The 17,438-nt window shown below is 44.7% G+C and overlaps 1 long non-coding RNA gene across 1 annotated transcript; it reads left to right on the forward strand.

Moving 5' to 3' along the window:
* The first annotated feature begins 3,531 nt into the window (after positions 1–3,531).
* On the forward strand, positions 3,532–6,132 carry LOC141423070 (uncharacterized). The gene is made up of 3 exons (XR_012447727.1): positions 3,532–3,724; positions 3,813–4,006; positions 5,041–6,132. It is a non-coding gene; the product is annotated as an uncharacterized lncRNA (long non-coding RNA).
* Positions 6,133–17,438: the final 11,306 nt, after the last annotated feature.

Below are 17,438 nucleotides of genomic sequence, written 5' to 3' on the forward strand. Positions count from 1 at the left end.
CTCCCTGGTTTGAAAACTTAGACTCACCACTGAAATAGTATGAGTTTGAGAAGAAGCTTCTTAATCTCACTGTACCTTAGTTGCCTTATCTTTAAAATGACTAATAGATGGGTCCATTGTGTGTGTCCTCCTGTGTGTAGACTCATTGATTTTATATGTTAGGCTTAAGCCAAAGACTAGCATGTAGTTGGCACTTAATAAATGTTGTGGGTGTTCCCTCTGCAGGAATGATTTTCCTTATTAGGTGAATTGGCTCAGGTTTCTTGGTTCCCTGTGCAAAAATGGGAAGCATCCCTTAACTGCTCAGATGAGCACCTCCTCCTTTCTCCTGCCTTCACAATTGACAGGCACCCCTCTTACCTGTACTCCTCACCCTGGCATTACCTGCGTAGGTGTTGGCCTTGCCAGAGTGGGAGCTCCCGAGGGCATAGATTGTGTTGTTTGTGAGAGCCAGGCCATGTCTGAGTCATTGTTGAGCCTGTCACATCTAGCCTCACCTGACACACACTAGGTTCTCATGCAGGGTGTGGAGGGCATTCAGGGTTAACACTGAAGACCTCACCTGAAGACAGATGTACACGTTGGGTGACTAATTGTGGTCATAAATCCCTCTACTCTTTTGTATCCCCAGAAATAAAATGGACTCTGGTCTGACAGTGTGTTCCAAAGATGACAGTATGACAGTACCTTTAGGACCACAACAGGCACTATGATGGAAAGTGTGAGAAGATTTAGAAATGAGGTTGGGTGTAGTGGCTAATGCCTGTAATCCTTGCTCCTGGGGAGGGGGACATCAGAAGGATCAAGGTTCAAGGCTACCCCAAGTAAAAAGTCCACGAGAACCCATCTTAATCAATGGCTGGGTGCAGTGGCACGTATCCATTATCCCAGCTAGGTGGGGAAGCACAAATAGCATTGTGGTTTAGGCCAACCCAGGTGTAAACATGAGATCCTATTTGAAAAATACCTAAAAGGAAAAGGGCTGAAAGCAAGGCTCAAGTGGTAGAGCACCTGTCTAGCAAGCACAAGGCCCTGAGTTCAAACCACAGTACCACCAAAAAAAAAAAAAATTACAAATTAAACATTAAGAAGAAAACATCTTGTCACAAACTATGAGTATGTTGTCTACAGCAGATTCATATCAGGGTCCTTCACTTGCCCAAGCTCTTTCCGGGACCCTGTACCCATGTTGTGTTTGTCATTGTGCATTCTATTCTCAAAGATGGCCCGCCAAGTTGCACAAGCTACAGGCCTCCCAATCCCCATATGCCTCTGGAGCCAATTCTCTCCTTGCTGAGCACCCTCATCTTCTCAGTTTCACCTCTGGAACTCTGAACTGGGGAGGGGGATCCAGAGATGAGGCCTGTCACACTCTGCCTTCTCCTGGCTTCTCCACACTCACAAATGTCTGGAGAACTGCTGGCTGTGCAGAGTTGCCTGGTGTTGCCAAAACGCATGTAGAACACTTTGCATCACCCACATGCCTTGCTCCTCCCTCCAGGTTTCTTGGGTCTTCAAAACCACCCACTTGGTTATGGCTTTGCACCATGCCTCATTCCTCCCCACACACCATCCACCCCCTCTTCCCCTTTTGGTCCAGACTCCTGGAATGAAGTCCTGCCTGAACTTGGGGCATTCAAGCCTCTCCCTTCCAGGAGACATGGCCTCCAGCTCCACAAACCACAGCTGTGGGAAACAGGCCCTACCCCAACGGCACAACAGGCTATGGGTCAGAAAGGCCAGGCCCATCCCTTGACCCACTCATTTGTGTGGGAAGAGGGCTGGGGTGGGGCAGGGTGGGGCAGAGTGAGATACATTCAAACCATTTTCTTGGGGAGGAAATGTCATTTTCATAATGTGCTATTTGAGGGCCACTTATACACACCCTACAGGGTGCGATCTCCAGCCGCATTGCACTTTGGAGTCCCTTGGGGAGCTTGCCTGGGTCCCACCCAGATGTTCTGTTGTAATTGGCATGGGTGCGGCTGGACAAGGCCCTTTTAATGCTCCTTGGATGGTTCCAATGTGCAGCCAGGAAGGAGAACCACTATTTGAGGCTCTGTGAGTGCTGTAAGTGTGAAGGCAAGGAGAGGCAAGGCTGGAAGCAAAGTGGTGACCTAATTGCTTGATTCAGCTCCCTCCCTGATTGGACCTGAAGACAGCACTTTCTGCCTCCCCAGTTGCATCCCCTGCTCCTGTGGTTGGGTGGGACATAGACCCAAAGCACTGCATGGGGCATGAAGATTACCCTTCCCCATTTGTTGTCCCACCACTCAGGATACACACAGAGTCTGTTAGGGGAGCAAGGCCAAGTCTTTATTCTTGCATTCTTGGCCTGAGTTGGAGGTTGGACTCTTTCCAGGAATTCAAGACCAGGATTGGGGTTTGAGTTCTAGCCTGATGCTGCCCCACTCAGTCCTCCTCAGCTCAGTGAACTACTCCCTCTTGACCGTTTAGTCTCTTAGACTCACCTCTTGGATTCTGCCTCTACTTCCTTTCAAATCCAGTGGGTCACCACATTCTGTGCACTAACCTGCTGGCCATGCTCTAAACACTTTAAACCACTTTTCTCCTCAGCACCACTTCCCAGGCCCTCAGCCACTCTTTCCAGTGGAAACCCCTGCATTAGCTTCTGGAATGCTCTGCACTTCCACACTCTGTCTTCTCCTTTTACACCAGATTAGTGGTTCTTTCAAACTAATCTCTCTCTCTCTCTCTCTTTCTCATTTTCAAGTCATCCACGTCAACTTTTTAGTCTTACTTTACCTGTTTTCTCCATTTCCCAATGGTTACATCTCCCGTATCCCTTCCTATGGGGCAATGGTCATAATGTCCCCTCTCCTGGAAAGTCTTTTTGGCATGTCCAAGTACCAAAACCCCATTTTTCCTTCTAGATCCAGCTCAAACATTGTTAATTTTCACAGACCTCAAGATTCCTCCTACAGGAAAAATTTCCCCCTTTTGACCCCTCCCCCTCCTCCTTCTCCTTCTCCTCCTTCTTCTTCCCTTTTCTCTCTCCCTCCCTCTCTCCCTCTCTCTTTTTCACTTTGCCTTATAAAGCAGGGCTTTTCTCAATCATGGCTACACATCAGAATTAGTTAAAGAACTTTAAAAATTACATATATACACTTGGTCGCGGTGGCTTGAGGTAGTGGAGAATATGATGAAAAACCTTACCAGAGGCCTGGCTCATACTCCCACAAGCCTCAAGGCCCCACCTCATGCTGCTGAGTTCCAAAACCTGTATCACATAAGCACAGGTTGTAGGGGACAAGGTCTGCCTTCACAGTTGGGTCAGGTCTTGTGTAAAGAGCAGATGTAGAAAGAGAACCCATCAGTAGTACACAAAAGGAAGCTGAGTTCTGAAAGCAGATAAGTAGATTTGCCTGAGCTTGCAAAATGACCTAGTGGTGACAAAGTGGCCAGGTCAGGGGCAGAGGAAACAGCTGCTGCTTCTCTGGGGGGGTGTGGGTGGGAGAGGGAAGGGATGGTTCCGGAAAAGCCTCTATGAGGGTGTTATAAAACCCCAGAGATACTCATTAGCTACCCACAAAGGCAACTCAGCACATCAGGTTATTTCCCCCTCAAAGGGAAGCCCAGAGCAGAGACCCTCTACCTTGGAGCCAGAAGGGTAGAAAAGGTGCTCCCCAAATTTTTACCCCTCATCCCCATCACACACTTGTCTCTTTCTTTGGGCTCTGCAAGGACTTCTTCCCTAAGAGAGGTGAGTTCCAAGTCCAGATGCTACAAGGAAGAGGGAGGTGTGTGTGGGGGAGTGTGGTCTGTAGTGACAGGCCTGAGTTGTTTTGCAGACGGGAAACAGTCCTGGGATGCAGTGTCTGGCCCAGGCCAGACCAGGACACCAGGACAGAGGTCAAGCCGTCCGTCTGTCTGGAACTTGAGGCACTAGACCATGCTTCCTGATGACTTTTACAGTCTGAACCAGTAAGGAAGAAAAAGGACATGGACAAGGAGCTTTGTTCTGACTTCTGGACATCAGCAGAAGGTTGGCTGTCCTTGCTGGGAGGATGAGAATGTCACAGGGCAATGGGTGTGACATGTTTTTACCTCACACCCCTCCCTGGGAGATGTCTGGCGAAGGCTGAGAGGAGGTATTCCTCCTAGGTTGAGACTCTTTGGGTTGGTCCAGCCAGGTAAACAAAGGTTTTGAGCACAAATTCTGGCTTTAAGCTTTCTGGCTGCATGGAGGAAGCAGTCTTAAAAATTACCCACCATCACAGCTGCTAATCGCCTTGGAGACATTGGGATCCCTGTTGCAAGGCTATTTTGTTCTTGTTTTGAGGACAGGCTGAATTCCATTTCCCTTGGCATAGGTTGGCCAAGGGCAAAAGGGCACGTGAGGAAGAGCAGGCCTGAGGCAAGAGAGAGCCAGGTGCAGTGCCAGGCACAGTACTGGAGTTGGGTTTGATGTGCCCCCAGCACTCCATGAAAATGGGAAGAGACGTAGGGGACCTTCTCAGATCCCCAAATTGCAAAGTATTTGGGTAATCACAAAGTTGAATGGGAACTTAGATCAATTTAGCATCTATTCTGCTTCAGATAACCCACTAATAATCTGCTAGATTTATAGATGCAGAAACTGAATCCCTGGGATGTTTGCTAGCACATTTGGTCTTCATGGAAAGGAGTCCACAGAGTCAGATCTGGGCACTTTCTTTGGCTCCCTGGATGGTTTTAGCCTCAGAACTCAATTCTGTGCCTTTCGCCTTACTCTCTGGGAGGGCCACCCAGATTTGAGTTTTTTTTTTTTTTTTTAAGCAAATGTTATGCTGTCACTCAGTTCAAACCAGCTGGAAAGTCAGGTTCCTGGGAAAACAGCTGTGGTAGCCACTGGCCCTTCTCTGCCCAGTCCTTCATAGCTTAGAAAGAACTGTCTGGAGAGAGTTTGAGGTGGCTTAAAATACCTTGATAAAGGCTCAGCCTGTGCACAAAACCCCTAAACCAGAAATAATATAAAGAAGTGTGAAAATGAACCTTCACTGTTTCCTTCCTACACTAATCCATAGGATTTGTTTCCAGAAAAGATAAAAAGGAAGAAAAGGATTAAAAGGGAACCAGGCATGGTGACTGCCCCTGAAGAGGATAGGCCAAGAAACCGCAGACTTCACCAAGTAAGGCTGTCCACAGAAACTACTGAAGGACTCATAGATTGAAATATTATTTTTTTCCAGAGAATTTTAGAACCAGAAGACTTGTCCTACCTCCCCCATAAAAAGGGGGAAATTGTAGGCTTGGAGAAGCGGGACATGTTGTCTGAGGTCAAGTAGCAGGAGGTGGTGTCTGGGTCAAGAGTAACCCCTGGTCTTTCTTGCCTGTCTAGAGCTCAGCTATCTCATGTGGCTGTTTACCTGGGTGAAGGTCAAGGCCACACCTCTGCATTGCTTGAGTGGCCACAATGGCAGCCTGCCAGGTGAAATCACAGACCAGACTCCTGGCCTGATTGCAGGCTAGAAATGAACTCCTGTGATTGATGGATTGATCACTCTACCTTTTGCACTCCAGTGGGGAGGTGAGGGGAAGTCATAGGTTCTGAGATGTGGGCACTTTTTCAAGTCTTTTCAAGAGCCATCTGAAGTGAAGTGACCAAGGGAAAAAGAACATTTGCATGAGATGCCCTCCTTGCAGCTGTTGCCAGACTCTGGCAGCACTTGGGGCCTGACAAGTGCACCAGGAGGGGATGCACATGGGGGAGGCTGACAGTCTATAGGATCAAAAAGGTGGAGTCCAGTGGATGCTCAGAGGTCACTGTCAGCACAAAGGAGACAGACTCAGCTGTGGAGAAAGAGGGCTGCAAGGTGCAAGAAAGAAGGCTGGTCAGGTAGGAGTCCTCTGTGCCATCCATAAGTGACAAATGCCATCAGAGCCACAGAACTTAGAGCCTACGTATGGAGGCTTTACGGTCAGACAGAAGGTCCTGACTCAACCTCTTTCTACCTGTGTGAACACTGTAATACTACTTACCTCCTTGAACCTTGGTTTCCTTATTAGTAGGATGGGGATTAGAAGTCTCACAGGTCATTGTGAGGCTTCAACACAACAATGTGTTAAATGTTTACCATGGTGCCTGGTACTCAGTATAGAATTATCGCTGTTATTGCTTCTCCCCGTCCCCCTGCCCCAGGGATTATTTCTAGATTCTATGAAGCTGCTAGTTTACAGAACCAAGGAGAGATCCAACAGTGGTAGGACAGAATCCATAGCTCCTTTCTGTGTGCCATTATCTGTCTGTGTCTTGCAGTAAGGCAAAGAAGCCTCATGGGTGGCCTGTGGTAACATGAATTTTCACAAGTGCTTCCAAAGCACAAAGAGAGGTTCCCTCTTTCTTAAGATGTAGGGTGGAAACGAAGTCCTCCCATTTCCTGCCCCTGTTCAGGCCACTCTTATCCCAAATCCCCTCTCATGCACTAGGTTCCTCACAACTGGCTTCCCAGTGTAGGAAGGGGCTGAGACATCTAAAGTCAGATCTGGCTCAAAACCTTGCTGGCCTGTTGAGACCTCACCTCTTGCCTTTGGAGCTGCTGAAGTCCTAGCCCTTCCTACCTGGAGTCACGTGTCTTCTCTCTGAGGCTTGAGCTTGCTGGGTCTGTGTGGTTCTTCCAGGAGACTCTTGATATAGGTACCTCCTCAAAGCACCCTGTGGACCCTCCTCAGCCGTTGGTCTGCAATACATTCATAGGCACTGATTCACAGAAAAACTAAGTAAATGGTACACTTTGAGGCAGCCCTAGACAGGGCCCAGGAATCTTCATAAGATCTGGAGGCAGTATTTGGGCAGGACTCCACAGGTCAAGATACAGCTCCTTGCCTCCAACTGATCTCAGTTTTACCTCAAAATAAACTTTGGACAAATATTTAAACAACAATTGAAGTGAAGGGAGCAAAGTATTTGTCTCATGGGGTAGTCATATGTCTTGTTCTGAACCTGACTTCATATGAGTCTTTAAAACAGGATCACTATGGCAAAGGCTGCTAGCAACCAAAGGAATCTAGTTCTCTTTTTCCTGCCCATGCAGCAAGACTATGGTTCCCATACTCCCTTGCAGCTAGGTATGGCCAGGTAACTGAGTTGGGGCCAATGGAAGCTAAGCAGGAGTAATGGACACCACTTCCAGTTACAGCCCACCAAAACATCTCAGGTGTACACCCACATATTCTTTTCTCTTTTGGTCAAATAAAATTAATAACCAGGTTACCAGTGAAAGCCATACGTTACAATAATAGTGACCATCCAGCTAAGTTCCCTACAGAGCTAAGGCACTGGGCTAACTCATTAACTTGCTTTAAACTGACATATGAATAAGAGATAAACATCCATTGTATTTGAATTCTTATATGAATGTTGAGGTCTGTTTGCTAGAATAGCGAGACAGTCCCTAGTCTTTACAAGACAGTCCCTAGTCTTTACAATCTATATGCCTATACAATCTATCTCATTATTCAAGATAACTATGTGATTACAACAACCAAATTAGTATATACTAAACCATTTCTACTAAGAGAAATACAGGGTCTAGTTCCTTCAAGGTAGTTGAGATTTTTTGTCAACAAATCAATACATAACCTTTTTGTGTGTTTCTGTTTAAAAGCAATTTATTTAAATGTAGTTTTTGTTCATTAACAACAGATTCCTAGTCAACAGCACTTTAACTCTGTGTTATCTCCTTGGGACAGTCATATATCTTGTCTATGTCATATGTCATATAACACATATATTATTTGTTCTATAAGTCATATCACACTTAGAACCATGACACAACACATTACTACTATGCAATGGGGCCATTTGAAACAGCAAAATAAAAGAAAAGCACAGAAATGCAAAAAAAAAAAAAGGCTGTATTAGTCAGTTTTCTGTTGCTATAATAAATACCTGAGCTAATCAGTTACAAAGAGAAAAAGACTTATTTCTGCTCACAGTTTTAGAAGTTTCAATGCATTATCAGTTGGCCCCTGTTGTTTTAGGCCCTGTAGCAGTAGATAATGGTGAAAGTACAAGGGGGAGCAAAATCATCCACTTTATGGTGGCCAGGAATCAAAAGAGAGAAAGAAAAGGGGGTTGGGGTCCTTCAAGGGTGTGCCCTCAATGACCTGGTCAGCTTCACCTCTTAAAGTTTCCAACATTTCCCAATAGTTCCAAGCTGGGGACCAAGTCCTTAACACAGGGGCCTTTGGAGAACATTCCAGATCCAAACTATAGCAGTAGACCACAAATGGTACTGAGAAAGGATATTTGTTTTGCTTTTAGTAAGGTAGGTGAAGCAAGAATGTTGCTGTTTGGCTTCAGCTAGGAGTGTGTGCATGGAGAAACTCAATTTTTTTTTTTTTTTACCATTTGCACAGTTTGGAAATGACCAGTAAATCACCCTAGATGAATTCACAAATCTGGAATCCACAAGTAATAAGGATAAGCTATAAGTGTGTACCACCGGAGTTCTCTGTCTTGATACCTTGCTATGTAAGTCCAGGCTGGTAAGGAAGATTGGGAGAAGATAAACGAGTGTTACACAAGCTCTATGAGTGTGGAGTGAGGTGTGCAGGACACATGTGTGGCTCTCATTGGGTCAGTGCCTGCTGCCTATACTTGCATTATTCACCTTTGGTTGATGGTCTGGCCATCAGGCTGTGACTAATTTTAAATGGATGGGTGGAGACTGGCAGAATTCAGTTTTCAGTTGCTGCTTTTAAAAGGCAGGACAAATCATGGAACCATTCTTAGTTGTCTGAATGCATCGTGTTTTCTCTCACTTCAAGCCTTTGCATACATTGTTCTTTCGGTGTGCAAATCTGTATCTTCCTCTTCTTTTTCTTCTTTCCCTCACATTACATTTTTAATGCTTATTTACCTATAATGTCTTGGTCAATTCTTCCAAGTTTGGATTCCAAGTTTGGATTTGGTGACTATCTTCATACACGTTCAGTTGTTATGATAGAATTCCTGAGACTGTACAATTTATAAAGGAAAGAGACTTATTTTTTGACCCATGGTTCTGGAGGCTACGTTGCCCAAGTTCAGATGGTTACATTGGTGTGGGCTTTGTGCTGCAGTCAACTCACAGAAGAAAACAGAAGGAAAGAGGATCATGTGGGAGAGACAAACACACAAGGGGTAGCTTTTCTTTATAACAGCTGCTCTCAGGGTAACTGATCTAGTCTATAGAGAGGAAAATTACTCCTATCAGAGTGCATTAATTCCTTCATGATAGTAGATATCTCATGACCCAAATACCTTTTAAAGTCTTCGCCACCTCTCAACTCTGTTACATTGGGGGCTAAGTCTCAGTGTGAGTTTCGGTTGGGACAAACCACATGCAAACCATACCATGGCCCACCTCTCTGCCTTGTCAGCACCTGTTTTTCCTCCAGTTCAGTTGTCATTGTGTTATGCACTTTTCTCTGCTCCTGACTAGCCTGTAAGGTCCATGAGGACAGGAAACTTATCTGTTGTCATACCCCAAGTAAAACGGCCTTAAGTAATCAGGGAATGATTGGTTCTTGGAAATAAACATTCTAAAGGGAAGGTCTTAACATTGCTTTGATTCAGTGGCTCAGTGCTATAACCAAGCACCCGATTTCTTTTGCCCTCTCTTCTCTGTCCTGTGTATGCCAGCTCTGTCCTAAGATATGCTCCTATTCTGGTTTCCAAGTGTCTGCTCAGTGTCTCTTTGCATGTGCAGAGAAAGAAGTTAAACATGCACAGTTTCTCCATCAAACAAAAGTCCTGGGCAAAAATCAGTTTGGGTGACCTGATGCCATGTGCCCACCCTGGAACTATTGAAAGGAACAGGATTACTCTGATCAACTTAGATCTTAGAGTAGGTCAATGTGTGAGACTGGCATGACTGCTGTGAAGGAGGGGAAGAAAGGATGAAATGACTGTTGGGAAGGCCAACCATAGCATCCACTACAGTAAAGACTGCAGGAGGAAGGACTGGTGGCAGCAAAGTCCCTGAGACTCACTGAGAACTGAGTCCTAGACATGCTGGGGACCTAGACACATTCTTAGAGAAGGGTCTCATACCCACATGGACCGGGAGTAGAACCATTACTTCTTGCTGAAGTAGGAGAACCTACAGCAGATTTGGGTGAGGGTCCACATTAGAACCGGAGCTAGAATTCAGCAACCACGAGGAAGATAACCGTGTGCCATGGGTGCGAGAGTGGGGTCAGCCAGATCCTACAGAGCTTCCCAGGCCACTTAAAGATTTAGAGGATTAAACATGAACAGGTCATGTCTCCCGTGCTTCCCCAAAGAGGGAAATGAGGAGAGAGAGCCAGGCACAACAGCATGGAAGCAGCTTCAACCTTTGTGCTGAGTAGTAGGATTGTTGCTCACCTATCAAAAAGCTTTCTTGATGACAAGTGAAAACACAGCAGGGCAGCTGCCCAAACATGTTTACAGACCAAAGGCCAGATCTTTGGTTCTTCAAGAGAAGCAATTTTTTAAGACTATGCTCCTCAAACTGGAGTGATAGTCTCTTCTGGGGAAAGTATGTTAGTTAGCTTTCTGTTACTATAACAAACACCTGAGACAATCAATTTATAAAGAGAAAAGGTTTATTTTGGCTCACAGTTTTAGTGGTTTCAGTCTATGATCCATTGTCTGCGTCACCTTGGATCTGTGTGGCTCGTCGTTGAGGGAGCATGTGGCAGAGCAAAACTGCTCAGCTCATGGCCAGGAAGTGAAAAGAATGAAGAGGGAGGTGGGGTCCCATTCCTCTCTTCCAAGGAATGGCCCTAATTGCCTAAAGACCTCCCACCTTTTTTTTGCATCTGGGGTTTGAACTCAGGGCCTTCATCTTGAGCCACTCCACCAGCCCTTTTTTTTGTGATGGTTTTTTTCCGAGATAGGGTCTCACAAACTATTTGCCTGGACTGGCTTTGAACTGAGATCCTCCTGATCTCTGCCTTCTGAATAGCTAGGATTATAGGCATGGGTCACAGGCCAAGACCTCTTAAAGTTTCCACCACCATCCCACTCATGGGAACTCTGAGGAACAAATCTTTAATAGGTAGGCTTTTAGGGGGCATTTAAGATCTAAGCTGTAGGGTACTGGTGGAATGTTCAAAGGGGTACAGCGTCTGCCTAGCCAATATGAGGCCCTGAGTTCAAACCGCAGTATTGCCAAAAGAAAACCAAAAAAGATCCAAGCTATAACAGATGGTGATCCAGAGAGCACATTAAACCACAAGATATCTCCAAGGGATTTAAGTTTACTTAGTGATAATTAAGGATATTTTTAACAGGAAAACAAAGATATATTATGAAGTAGTAGAATACAAATTCCTCATGAATTTTAAAGTTCAGCTATGGGCTTTAGGGAAAATCTGGGCTTGGGGGTAAGTGGGAGGAGATTGAGTGATTGTGTAGCATACCCAGGACTCTGGTCCCCATGGATGTGATTTCGTTTTTCCTCAGCTGTTTGAGATACTTTACTTCAGGGGGAACAGAGAAGCCCTGACTGCACATGGCGGGCCACTTGGGTTCCAGACTGGACATGGTTAACACTACTCTTTTTTTGTTTGTTTGAATGGAAGTGCCAGGGGTCAAACCCAGGGCCTCGTGCATGCTAAACACGTGCTCTCTGGCTAAGCTACATGGCCATTCCTAACACAATAGCAGATTAGGAGGCAGGGTCCCTCCTCCCCCACTAGAGAGCCTCAGGGACCTTGGGATCCCAGGCGGATCTATCTAAGACAGAGGAATTTGCCTCAGAGTGACACCTGTGCTTTAGCTAGTTATCGAGCTCATAGTGAGACAGGTGCAGGAGTCTGCCCAACCTCAAATGTGACGCCATTTGAACCTCTGGCTATGACCCAAGGAACAAGGGGTTGCAGGTGGAGAGACTGGGCCCCTCATAAACACGCCATTGTCACCGGCCTCAGTGCAGTAAAGGTTATGGTCATTTGAGGTCATTGCTTTTTGTTTTGTTTTGTTTTTCTCTCTCTCTTTCCTTCTTTATAAACCTCATTCCTGGCATCCTATTTCCTCTTCACAGTATACTTACTGCTTTCCTCATTTCTTCTGGACAATGGGCGCTAAGCTTTTAATCTTGGTGGTTTTTTCCTGAGTGCCCACTCAGATCAGGAAGGACGTGCCTGTTTGGTTATTCAATGAATTGTTTTTTATCCTTGAGGGTTACAAGGAGGTGAAAGAATTTGGGATTCTTTTTCTTTTTCTTTTCTTTCTTTTTTTTTTTTTTTTTTAATATGAGGAACTTTCTCCGTTCTTCCTGATCAAGTTCTGGGCAGTTAACCTCTTGCGATCTGGGGATCTGGGAGTGTTTGAGATTTCTGCACGTGCTCCAGCAACAGCCTTGTCTGGAATGTATGTGTTCGTGAAATTCTGCAGGGTGGCCTTGTTCCCACAAAGTGGCACCTGTTCTACATGAGCCCAAGAGAGGAAGGGAATGTCAGACAGGTAGAGTTATTGAGAGTTACACAGCGGAAACAGTCAAAATGTCACTCTATAACTAACTCAAATGTAATAGGGATTTAATAATGTGTATGAGCCATTTCACATTTATGTACCATCTTTCATCTGACCACGGAAAATATTAATCTTTTCAGTCCCATGGTCTGGTTTATGCTACATGTCCCGTCTGTGTTTTGTTTTTCTGTGTTTTTTTTTTTTTCTCCTCCTCAAGGCAAAGAAAGAGTGACTGACTTATTCAAATTGGTACAATAGCTCCTCAGATTTGAGAGAAGTTGGCCCTGGTATTATTTTCAGGCCCTGGGGACAGGACGAGGGGTTGCCAAACAAAGATTGCTTTTCTCTGGCCAAATGGTCACCCAGTGAAATACTTTCCTGATGGGCAAGCTCTTTCAGGTGAGTACATTGATTCAGTTAACTATGATAACGAAACCAAAAAAGACCAGTGTGACCTGTACTTTTCCCAAGTTTCTGGTGAGAGGCAAGGGTGTGGTGTGGCCTTTTGCCCCTGTGATCTCTGACTGTTGGCTTAGGAATTTGTCTGGTTTATTTCACAAATGCTGCTGAACATGTGGCAGGACACATTTTGATCTTGAAGACAGGTCTTTGAAGGTAATGGTGTCAGTTTGGGGACAACATGACAATGTCAGTTGCATCCAAGTAGATGGCATAGGGTGTGTTTGATTTGGTGGCCCATATTCTTCCCAATCCTGATTATACTATGTCCATGGAATAAACCAAATGCTTGGGGAAGCTAAATTTAGATCCCTTATGCATCTCACTTGATGAGATTTATGGAGATCATAGTTATTTATTTTTTCAAAATTTATATGTCACCTATTTCCACGAGAGATAAGAGAGATCTTATAACAAATGTTTAAAATAGAAACGAAAGATCAACAATAGTGGAACAGGAGAGGGGAAAGGATACCTGAAGTGGTAAACTAACATAGTGACTCTGATAGAGTAGTAGCTGTAATTCTAAACCAAAAAAACACCTTGGATTCACTCCTGTAATCCTAGTTACTCAGGAGGCAGAGATCAGGAGGATCGTGATTGGAAGCCAGCAAATAGTTCACGAGACCCTATCTTGAAAAAACCCAACACAAAAAAGGACTGGCAGATGACTGAAGTAGTAGAATGCCTGCCTCGCAAGTGTGAGGCCCTGAGTTCAACCCCAAGTACAACAAGAAAACAAAAAACAACAACAAAAAAACCACCTGGGAAAATACAGCAAATTATATCATGTTTTGTCTAGTAGAAAGAATGACAGTCATTCAGATGAGAGACCATTTATCTAGTACATTTTTTATTTCTGATATTTATATTAAAGATCTGCATACAAAACACATTGAAAGACAATGTATTTTTAGCAGATGCTGCTATGTGTGTTTATGTGGGTACAATTGTCATATTTTATCAGACTCCCAGGGATCCCCTTATTCTTCCTCTCTTTTTGAGACTGGAAGGTTTAGGGTAGGTTGGGTATATACAGGTGTCTCCATTACCGTGTTTGATAATAGATAATAAAAACTGCTTCAGAAAAAAAAAAAAAAGAAAAGAAAAACTGTTTCTGAGGGCCAGGAGTGGTGGCTTTCATCTGTAATCTCAGATACTCAGGAGGCAGAGGTAGGTGGCTTACTGAATAAGGCCAGCCCAGGCAAAAGAACAAGATCTTATCTGAAAAATTAGCTAAAACAGGACTGGGAGGTAGTGTTCAAAGAGGTAGAGCACTTGCCTAGCAAGCATGATACCCTGAGTTCGATCCCCAGAAACACCAAACCAACCAACCAATCAACCAACCAACAAACCAATACTGTTTCTGGCCACTGAAGCAGAAAGGGAAGCCTTTCAGAGGTGGAGCATCGGAACTGGCCTTGAACTCCTAGCGCTCACAATAGTGGACAGATGGTGCTAAGCCTTGGAGGCTTAGCAGCATGGTTGATGACATGTAGCTTTTCCTTCTGGTATCCCCATGCTTGGCACCAAACCCCAGAAGAGAGTCCAAGTGGCAAACCTTGGGTTTCATGGCACCTCCTTGGTAAGGGGATGACAAGGAAGTGTGACAGCCCCACCAAAACTGCATTCTATTGAGAGAGAGGTGGCCCTGGAGAGAGTTAAATGTTCTTATCAAAAGAAGACTGTGCTCCAGTAGGGAAATCTAACTCCAGCCCAAGCTGGTTTTGCTTGAGAAAATTCCCTCAATCAGAGAGTCCACAGAGTGTGAGTTTTCTACCACCTGGAAAGGAGTTCACTGGAAAGTTAACCGTTTCCTAGAGCTGCTGTAACAAATTATCACAAATAAGGTGGATTTAAACACTGAAATTTATTCCCTTTTGGTTCTGCTCTCTAAAGGCTCTGCGGAAGAATCTTTCCTTTTTCTTCCTTGCTTCTTGGTGGTTATTGGCAGTCTTTGGCTTCCCTTGGGCCATTCCAGTCTTTGTCTCCACTCTCAACATGGTTTCTTCCTTGTGTGTCTATGGCTTCACATTGTATTTTCCTTTCTCTGTTTTTCTCTTCTTTAAGGAAATCAGCAATTAGATTCTCATCCTGTAGTTCAGATTTTAATTAAATCTACAAATACCATATTTCCTAATGATGTCATACTCCCAGATTTTGGATAGACTTGGATGTTGGGGGATAACATTCAACCCAAAAATAAGAGAGATGGAGTGTGCTCCTCTGGTGGTTGAGGGAGTCAACTGCAGAATTAAAAAACAATGGTTTTGATCTGGAATTCATCAAAAAGGAAGCTTTTCTCAGTGAAACTTAGCAGGGATTTTTTTTTCTTTCTTCCTGACTCTAAACACCTTTTAAAAGTGCATGGATTTCATAATTGGGTGAAAAAAGGTGTTGTAAAGTTCTTGGATTAGACCAGAAGTACACCAAGACTTAGTTTTTAGAGGGTGTCACATGGAGTCAGTTTAAATTTGCTCTGTCATGAAAGAAAAGATTATTTTTTTCTTTTGATGAGTTAGTGAGTTTGGAGCAGTGGTGTTCCTAGACCTTAAAAGTCCCTATTGATCTCAGTGTGTTGTCCTATTGGCTTTAGGCCTACTTTTGTTTTTGTTCTGCCCTTTCTCAACTTCCTTTCCCCAAATATGTAACTGACAATCCCTTGAATTACTTTGAGAGAAGAGAAAAAGGGATCTGGTCTCTAAGGGAGACTCAGAAAGAGAATAGGAACTTAGAAACATGGCGGTTTTGCCCCTCTCAGCGTTTACGCTCCCTCTGAGCTAAGTCACAGAGATGTGGTTCCCATGGTGACCCTCAGGCATGGCCATAGAGACTTTGCTGGGCATCAGCTCAGCTATTGAAATTTTTTTTCTAATCTCATATAACACACCATTCATATGGAGAAATGCAAGTGGGCTTGACTTGAACATGGCTTCTTACTTTTCCTGATCCAGGGCTGGGCCCTGCAGGCTGTAGCCCTGCCACAGGATTTTGAACAGTGAGGCTGGAATAACAGTGGACAAGGGCCAGATGACCAGGGTCACTTAATGTCCTGATAAGTGTGGACTTTGTCCACACTTTTGCCACAGGAGGCATATCTTTCTCAAACTGTCAAGCCACCTACACCAGAACCCTAGTGGGTATGTGTAGACTTTCATTCTACACCTCCAAACCCAGAATGCAGGGAGTGGCCCAACAGTTTGCATTTTTTTTCAAGTAAGCACCTCATTGGATTCTTGTTGGAAGTAACATTTGGGAAAACTGTAGGCAACATGGAGCCTGACGGGTGGGAGTCAGACTTAGGTTTTAGCAACAGTATTTTGATACTGGACAGGGGAGAGCAAGGTGAGAGGCTTGTGTGAAATACGTAAATACTGTGTTGCTTCGTGTTATGCTTTTCTGAGTGGCTTTAGAAACAGTAACTCATGTAGTTCTTGTAAGAACTCCAGGAATAATTCTGTTATCATCTCCATTCTTTGGCTGAGAGAAACTGAGGCAGATGAAAGGTGCCGTGACCTTTTAGAGGCGGGACTTTAGGAAGAGGTCAGCAAGAATAACAAAGAGGATGATGGATTCATTTCCCAGAACCCCAAGGTGGAAGACATCCTGGTGTTTGCATACCTGTTACCAGTGTCTCCCCTGTGGGTGGTGAGCTCTTTTAAGGGAAGGTGTGTTGAAATCACTCAGAGCTCCCCAAATGCAGCACATAGCAGGTCACATACACTCCAGACCCTGACGAGGGGTCAAGGTCCTAGAATCAGTTCCATCAATAACTTGCTGTGCAACGAGAGACCAAACATTAGCCTCCCCTCACAGCAGGAGGGCAGGACGTGATGCTTCTTTCACTGTTCGATGGCAAGGCCTAACGGGGGGTGGGGGCACATTCACGTGGCTCCCCCAAAGATAAGGTGAAAATGGTTCCTGGGACGGTACATGGGTAACTGAAGAGGGGATAGGTGACAGGGTACCTGCTTGGGGAGGGGAGGTTGGATGAGTTAACACAGGTGAAGTGTGTAGATTACGTCTGGGATGTGCAAGTGTTGGTAATTATCATTTTCTCTAGATTTCTTTCAGTTTGAACATCCAGTGTCTGAGATCTTTGGAATAACTGTGCCCCTAGAAACAGGAAAGGTGCCTTGGCACTGTAAGGGTAAAGAGGGTCTATCAGTACACAATTTTCTTTCTAAGGACTTTCCTTCTAACCAGTCACGCTATTGAATTCCTTTGGCCTGCTTTCTAGTATCTTTTGCCCCCGGACATTCTATCCCAGTAAGTGAATAAAGCACAGAGCTTGGCAGAGGTTGACCTGACTAGCCCCTTCACTGTTTGCTTGGCTCTGTGTCTGCAGGTGACTAATGTCATATGTGGACAATGCATTTTCCCAGCCTGGGCTGCTTTGCCTAGTGCTAAATACCCCTTCTGCTGCTCGGCTGTCTATACATTGTTGCAAGAAGCCTGGAGAAACAGAGATGGGTCCTCCCAAATCCTGTTCCATAATAATTTTATAAATAAATCTAGACTTAAATAAATG

Source organism: Castor canadensis, chromosome 5 (genome assembly GCF_047511655.1).
Source record: "Castor canadensis chromosome 5, mCasCan1.hap1v2, whole genome shotgun sequence".
Lineage (NCBI taxonomy): Eukaryota > Metazoa > Chordata > Mammalia > Rodentia > Castoridae > Castor > Castor canadensis.